Below are 7802 nucleotides of genomic sequence, written 5' to 3'. Positions count from 1 at the left end.
GCCGGAACGCGGCGGAACCGCGTTCCGGCACCTTTTTCCGGGCCGGCCGCACCGGAAATAGCCCCTCCCACACCGGAAATAGCCCCTCCCAAATTTTACTTGCATTCCTGTTCTCTAAAGGGGCGGTCCTAGGGTTTGATGAGGGCGTGGCCAGGTTTGAGTTCCGCCACCTTTTCTCCGAGAAAAAAAGCCCTGGCGCTATCTAACAAAATGAAATTCAATGGTGAAAAAAGTAAGGTTCTACATTTAGGCAAGAAAAACCAAATGTACAGATATAGTATAGGGAGTACCTTGCTCAATAGTAGTAACTGCGAGAGAGACCTGGAAGTCCTAGTGGACAATCATTTAAATATGAACCAGCAGTGTGCTGCAGCTGCCAAAAAAGCCAACACAGTGCTAGGCTGCATTAACGGAGGGATAGAATCAAGATCACATGAAGTATTAATACCACTTTACAATGCCTTGGTAAGGCCACACTTGGAATACTGTATCCAGTTTTGGTCACCACGATGTAAAAAAGATGTTGAGATTCTAGAAAGAGTACAGAGAAGAGCAACAAAGATGATTAGGGGACTGGAGGCTAAAACATATAAGGAACGGTTGCTGGAATTGGGTATGTCTAGTTTAACGAAGAGAAGGACGAGGGGGGACATGATAGCAATATTCCAATATCTTAGGGGCTGCCACAGAGAAGAGGGAGTCAGGCTATTCTCCAAAGTGCCTGAAGGCAGGACAAGAAGTAACGGGTGGAAACTAACCAAAGAGAGAAGCAACCTAGAACTAAGGAGAAACTTCCTGACAGTTAGAATAATTAACCAGTGGAACAACCTGCCTCCAGAAGCGGTGAATGCGCCAACACTGGAAGTTTTTAAGAAGAAACTGGACAGCCATTTGTCCGAAATGGTATACGGTTTCCTGCCTGAGCAGGAGATTGGACTAGATGATCTCCGAGGTCCCTTCCAACTTTATCATTATTATTATTACCTTTCATAGAAGTGCAGCCTGTGCACAAAGAAAAACAGTTTAGGAAGAGATGCTGTTGTTTAAGCAACCTCTCTCCTCTGCAAGAGAGGAAATTCTGGAAAGAAAGAAAGAAAAAGGGGGAAAATACAAAAAAAATACATGTTAGAAACTCAAGCTTAGGACACAAGCATATACTAGAAACAGCCTGTCCCCCGCTTAATTAAATCACTGGGCAATAGCCACACTTTTACAATGCTTGAAGCATCCCACAGTCATCTGACTGTAATCTTCATAGCTGGATTCCCAGAAGCAAAGTCACCGGGGAAGTCAACAATAAATTACAAATCACAATCACATGACATTGTGCTTAACAACCTATGGTCATTCATTTAATGTTCTGCAACTAGAATTGATGGATGTGTTTTTGTAAGTCAGTGCAATCACATGACATAACCCTTAATAACTGCAGAGTCCCTACTGCAGTCAATAAATGAAAACTAGCTGTAAAAGTATAGCTAGAGCAAAAACTTACCATCTTGATCCCACAGTGAGCTGCTGATCTTCGTTTTGCATAAAAGTAGCAATTTCACACAATGTCACAACCTGCTTTTCAAAATAGCATTTTGTAATGATATCATGTAAAGAGTATGTTCTTACTATCTCTTCTAAAATTTTAAGCAGTGTTAAGTCCCTGAAACTTTTAGAATAGTAGTTAAATCAGGGGGGAACGTATATCTGTACGACGGTGGGTGGAAAGGAAGACGGGTCAAACGAACGTCTAGAGGTATTACTTTTCACTTATACTAGGGTGGTTTGTGTGGATGACAATAAGTTGTACACTTGTTTGTATTTTGTGATGGAAACCCAGAAAAGAAAGAAGTCTTCGCGAAAGGAGACACATAATAATAAAAGATGACTTCAAATTATTCCATTTATGTTAAAAAATAATTTTCTGCTGTTTCATTCGAGAGCTGCTTATTTCCATACATATATTCCTATAATATTTTGGTTTCTAATATAATTCCAAATATTAAACAAAACACAATGAATTTAAATCAGTGGGCACACCAGGGATTTCTGACAATTAACTAACACCTTTTCAGATTTACCCACTTTTTTCAAGGAATTAACTAAAGAGCCCCTTATAATAATAAGGTCTGACATTACGCATAAGCCAGAGGGGGATAAACTTTGTGGGCTAGGAGGTGCATTTGATTTTTGAATTGCATTCTAAATGTAAACGTGGTCATAGGAAACAAACATGAGAGCTACTTCTAAAACTAAATTTGACCTTAATTTATATTTACATTTAAATAAAATTGAATCAATTATTACTAATATGATTAACACATATTAAATGTTATACTTTTACAACAACGTTTGAACAAAATATGTTGAATCCTAATTCTAACTATTTTATTTGACACAGAATTCTCTGAAAAGCCCTCCTCCAATTTCTAGTGTGTTTTCCAGATGTTAAAGAGATATAAAATGAGAAAGTACTTTGATGGGATTAAGTTAGATTGACATTTCATTCCAGTGCCAAGGAAACAAGCTTCAAAACTATCAGAAAAAAAACTATAAAAATCTGTAAAAACATGTCAAGAAGCTAAAAGCTATCAATCAAAAACCTAGCATCATCTATTATTCCATTACGAGGAGCAGATATTAAGGTATTTAAACCATAGACCAAATGCTATAATGTCAGAAGAAAAGTATAATTATGTCTAGTAGGAAAGAACAATTTTAATGACTTTTATTATTCAGGGACTTAGCAATATATACCTTATATAGTTCTTTGATGCATATTTCATTTCATGTCTTGCTTGTTACTGGTTCTTAATTTCATATATGTGTATGCACATATAGATATAGTAGGACCAATGCACAATATAGATTCAGATGCATTTTAAAGTCCTTAGTGACTGAAATGTACTTCCTTAATATTGGTAGCCTCACTAGGCCATAAATTGTCTCCCACACTGAAAAATCTGAAAAAGCATTCACAGGCCAGAATCATCTTTTGATCTTGATTTTCCTTTTGAACTTGAAAGAAAGCTGGTCAATTCTGCCATCCTGCATATGGAAACAGTTTATAAAACATGGAAGGATATCTTTCACAATAACACGACAGCATAACTAACCGGCAGGGCTATTTCTCAGGCAACAAACACAGACTCCACTATGGGTTACTTTAAATACATTGCATGTGGCCGAGCTGTCACTTTTTTTCTTCATGGTTTACAGCAGTGCTTCTCAACCTTGGCAACTTTAGTTTGTCGGGACTTCAGCGCCCAGAATTCTCCAGCCAGCATAGCTGGAGAATTCTGGGAATTGAAGTCCACATGGTCTAGAACAGGGTGTCAATCTGCTGGCCCACAGACCGGATACGTCATCCGGAAGCCACGCCCACCCCATTGCCGGCAATGGCAAAACCGTCCCGATACGTTGTGCGATGACACGTGACATTGCGAGTTTGACATGTCTGGTCTAGAATAATATGAATGAATTCCAGTATCCTCTAGAATAGGGGTCCCAACCCCCGGTCCCTGGACTGGCACCAGGCCGCGGCATACCAGCAACCAGGCCGAACAAACAAGCAAAGTCCCATCCGCGGGATGCAGGCAGCACATGAAACCACGCCCCCTCTGGCCCACAGAAAAATCTTTCTCCACAGAACCGGTCCTCGGTGCCTAAAAGTCTGGGTGCCTTTGCTTTAGAATCATCACATACCTGGAAAAAGCTTACGCTATTGTTTGCTTCCTGAAATTTAATTCTCTGCAGCCAGTTAAGTTTAAGACCAATGGAAACTTTTGTTCATCCTCCATGTTAAAACACCAATCTTATTTCCACAAGATTTAGCCATTTAGAAAAAGTGCTAGGTGTTTTAAGGGTTACATGTAACTGATATATGTGAAGACCTGAAAGGGCCAGGCAAATTATTACGATTTCTCATTATCAGAATTGAGGCAATGGTAATCCTTTCCACTGGCAATAAAGGTAGCAAGGCTGCAGACCCAGCACCATGTAGTTAGGGGTGGCTACGTCTTGATTGCAATAGCCATTTTTTCAGTCCTCCCAGCTGCTGGAAAACATATTAACTTTATGCATGTTTGAGTTTGTTTATAACCACAGCAAATAATCTATCAGATCTAACCCAGCAGGCAGGACTGGAATCAGTTAGGCAAGTTCATTCAGCACTTTTAACTTCTGGTAAGCAATGTTTATAAAGGAAAAGTTAGGAAGCCATAAGGTTAAAAAAATAAATGTAATGGCTGCTGTATCACAAGACTGATTTTTAAAAACAATATTCAGTCCCTTTGGGGCTTCTTTTTCATTCCTGATCTAAATAATGGGCTGCCTGGCTTCTTCTTTTGTATGGGAGGATTGGTTGCCAATTTGTTTTCAGTTTATTTTTCATGGATAGAGAATATACATCACCTAGAAATTGGATGCTGGGTTGGTTTCTTTATTGTAGTTTCTATAACACATTACACAGAGAATATCGGCATAAGGATGTGTTCTCAATCAAGTCTTAGTTTCTTTAGTTACTGGAACCTCTAATAAGAAATAAATATAGTTAAGTATAGGAGTCACAGCTCTTTAATCTATGATTTTGAACTCTTAATTGGGGGTAGACAAGCAATGAGGCTGAGAGCAACTTTAGGATAGTGATGTGATAGATGGAAGACTTACCTTTAAAAATATGGCAGCCATGGTGGCAAAGCCAGTCAAAAAACCTTGGAAAAAGCCAGTAAACATGCCCCTTGCTGTCTAGCCTAGTAGAATTACTATATCTGGGTGCAAAATTTTACCCTGACTGTACAGGAATGAGCAGTCTCTCCCAACCACCACACAAACCCAAATCATAGGGAAACATTTGCAGACTCCCTTCCCTCTCCATCTCCTTTATGATTAGCACTTCTGAGTACAATAAAAAATCACCTTGTCACCTGCCCACAACATGGCTTAATGGAAAAATGATGGCAGTGGGCAAAACGTGTCATGTCATGTCAGAAATAAGTTCCCTGGGCTCCAGCACAAAATCTTGGAAGACTAAAACTCTGGTCCCAGAGACGCACTCAGATTGGATCCTGCAATGAGATTTCTTGTTTTTCTAAATATCAAGCTTTTCCTTACTCTAAAGCAATTATGAAAGGGAACACTCAGCCACATGGAATCAATTTAATTTACCCCAATTGTTAAATCTAACCATTCATTAAATGCTCTTGCCTTATTTTCTGAATTGGCACTTTGTCTTTCATAAACACTCTTCTTTTGTATTTTCTTATTTTAGTCACAGACATTTTATTACTGTATTTTATCTGCATTTCCAAATGAAACTCTGATCTTCCTCTATCCCGACTAACCGAACACTATTTTGAATAAATTAAAATGTGGATGTACACTGGGCCAAGATCACTCAAGAATCTTCATAATTGCCTGATATTTGACCCAAGTTTCTCCCAGTCATGCTACATTTCCATTAAGTATTAGCATTAGGCAGTAAATATAATCAGATAATGTGACTTATGACCAGCCACTATTTTCCTGTCCCATTCTAGCCAGCAAGCATGACAAAGCAAAAAGAGCCACACAATAAGATTCTTAGAATTTAGAAGAAGTTCTATGCATGGAACAGAGAAGTCCAAGTGTCTCCTCACCCCTTTGTATGTTAAATTCACCATTTGTGATGTGAGGAAGGCAGTAAGGAAACAAAGAATTATGAAAGTGCACATGTAGGAATGCTTTGAATTGCAGTCAGTTCTGTAATTGAGGAGCAAAGGGAAGATTTAGCCAGCCAACCCATCCAAGAATGTACAATTAAGGTGACTTCACTCACACTTATAGTTATTATAATTAAGGTGCTCCATTTTAAATTATAACAAATATAATTGTTACTCTGTACTCTATATTATCAGATTGCCTGCATCCAGTTCTGAGTATCACACTTCAGCAAGCACTTTGACAAACTAGAGCACATCTAGAAGAGAGAAAGCAATAGGTTTAGAAGAAAAAAAACATTACCAGGAATAATTGGAAGCACTAAGTATGTTTAGCTAAGAAAGAGAAGCCAAAGGAGATATGATAGCTGCTTTCAGAGATCTGAAAGGCTGTTATATAGAAAATGGAGTTGTACTATTGGAGTGGTGGCTCAGTGGTTAAGACACTGGGCTTGTTGGCTGGAAAGCTGGCAGTCAGGTATGAGACCTGAGCGCCACACAACAGGGTAAGCTCCTGTCCTCAACCCAGCTGCTGCCACCCTAGCAGTTTGAAAGCATGCAAATACAAGTAGATAAATAGGTATCACTTCAGTGGGAAGGTAACAGTACTCCATGATGCTGGCCATATAACCACGGAAATGTCTTCAGACAGTGCTGGCTCAATGGTCTTGAAACAGAGAAGAGCACCCTATAAACAGCAACGAGTAGCGGAGTAAAATCTGCAGGGACTCCTTTATCTTTTATTGTTCAGTCATCCCAGATGTCAAGACAAGAAACAATGGGTTTAAATTATAAGGAAGATTACTTTGATTGGGCATCAAAAAAAGTCTCTTAATTCTAAGAGCTGCTTAAGACAGACTGGCTTGGGAGGCTGTGGGCTTTTCTTTATTGTTAAGGGTTTAAAGATTGCTGAATAATTATTTCACAGATGTTGTAAGCAGTGAGTTTCTGCTCTGGATAGAAGTTGGATTAAATGTTCGTAAGATCTCTTTCAATTCTTAAATTGGATGATTTAATTATTCTATTGATCCTGACTGCACGGAAGGAAACCATTTTCATTTAAGGGCACACAATAAAGGATATTTTTTTAAGAAAAATATGGGATAAAAGGATACTAATTAAAGGGATCGCTGCAGGAAGGTTTTTTTTTTTTTTTGCTAACCATAATTTATTCTCAACGTAAGGTTGTTTATTGCCTATAGTATAGACACTGCTGTATTTTCATGGGGAACAAAACCCCCAATCTGGTCAATTCCAGTTTAAAAATTATGCATTTGCATAATTCAAAAGCCATGCTCAATATGAATGAGTAGTTTTATAATTTGTAGCATTGACTTAGTAGCAACAGTAACTAACTTGGACTTATATTGCTATCAATCTAACATACTTTTTCTCTACAGAAAGGGATTTTCTATTTATTAATTGCACCCAAGATGAGTTGAAAAGTACTGTCACCAATCTCAAGTATGTATAAAATGCATTTCCCAACATTTCTTCAATTTACGATTGAATGTAATCAGTTTTACAAAATCACTCCCAGACTTGGATTCTCTTTACTTGGTTTAGATCAGAGGTCCACAACATTTTGGGCACCAGGGACCAGTTATGTGGAGAGGTTTTTCCGTGGACCGGAGGGGGGCGTGGTTTCATGTATTGTCTGCATCCCACGGATGGGGCTTTGCTTGTTTGTGCGGCCCGGTTGCTGGCATGCCGCGGCCCGGTACTGGTCCATGGACCGGGGGTTGGGGACCCCTGGTTTAGATTGCCTCCTAGAAAGAATTAAAACTGGGAACAAAATGCTCAATCAAGTCTTGGAACATGATGAAGATGTACTGCTTTAAAAAACAGAAGCTATAATGAATTTTGTAAAAATATTAAAATCAGAAGAAAGTTTTGAAGTACTCAGAAAAGAAACTTATTTTTCTTTGCTTATTAGGGTCAGATTAGCCTTAATGAAATAAATACAGAGCATTACATTAGTTTTCAGACATATACTAAGCTAGGTTATTTTTCCACAAAGTTGTAGAATTCCATGTCTCTTCAACCAGATATTGTATGTACATGACTATTGGTCATCAGTAATAATCACTTCTAAAAGAGGAAGCAGCAGGCAAA

Source organism: Protobothrops mucrosquamatus, unplaced genomic scaffold, assembly GCF_001527695.2.
Source record: "Protobothrops mucrosquamatus isolate PMUCROS unplaced genomic scaffold, P.Mucros_1.0 scaffold547, whole genome shotgun sequence".
Lineage (NCBI taxonomy): Eukaryota > Metazoa > Chordata > Lepidosauria > Squamata > Viperidae > Protobothrops > Protobothrops mucrosquamatus.
This window is presented reverse-complemented; position numbering follows the sequence as displayed.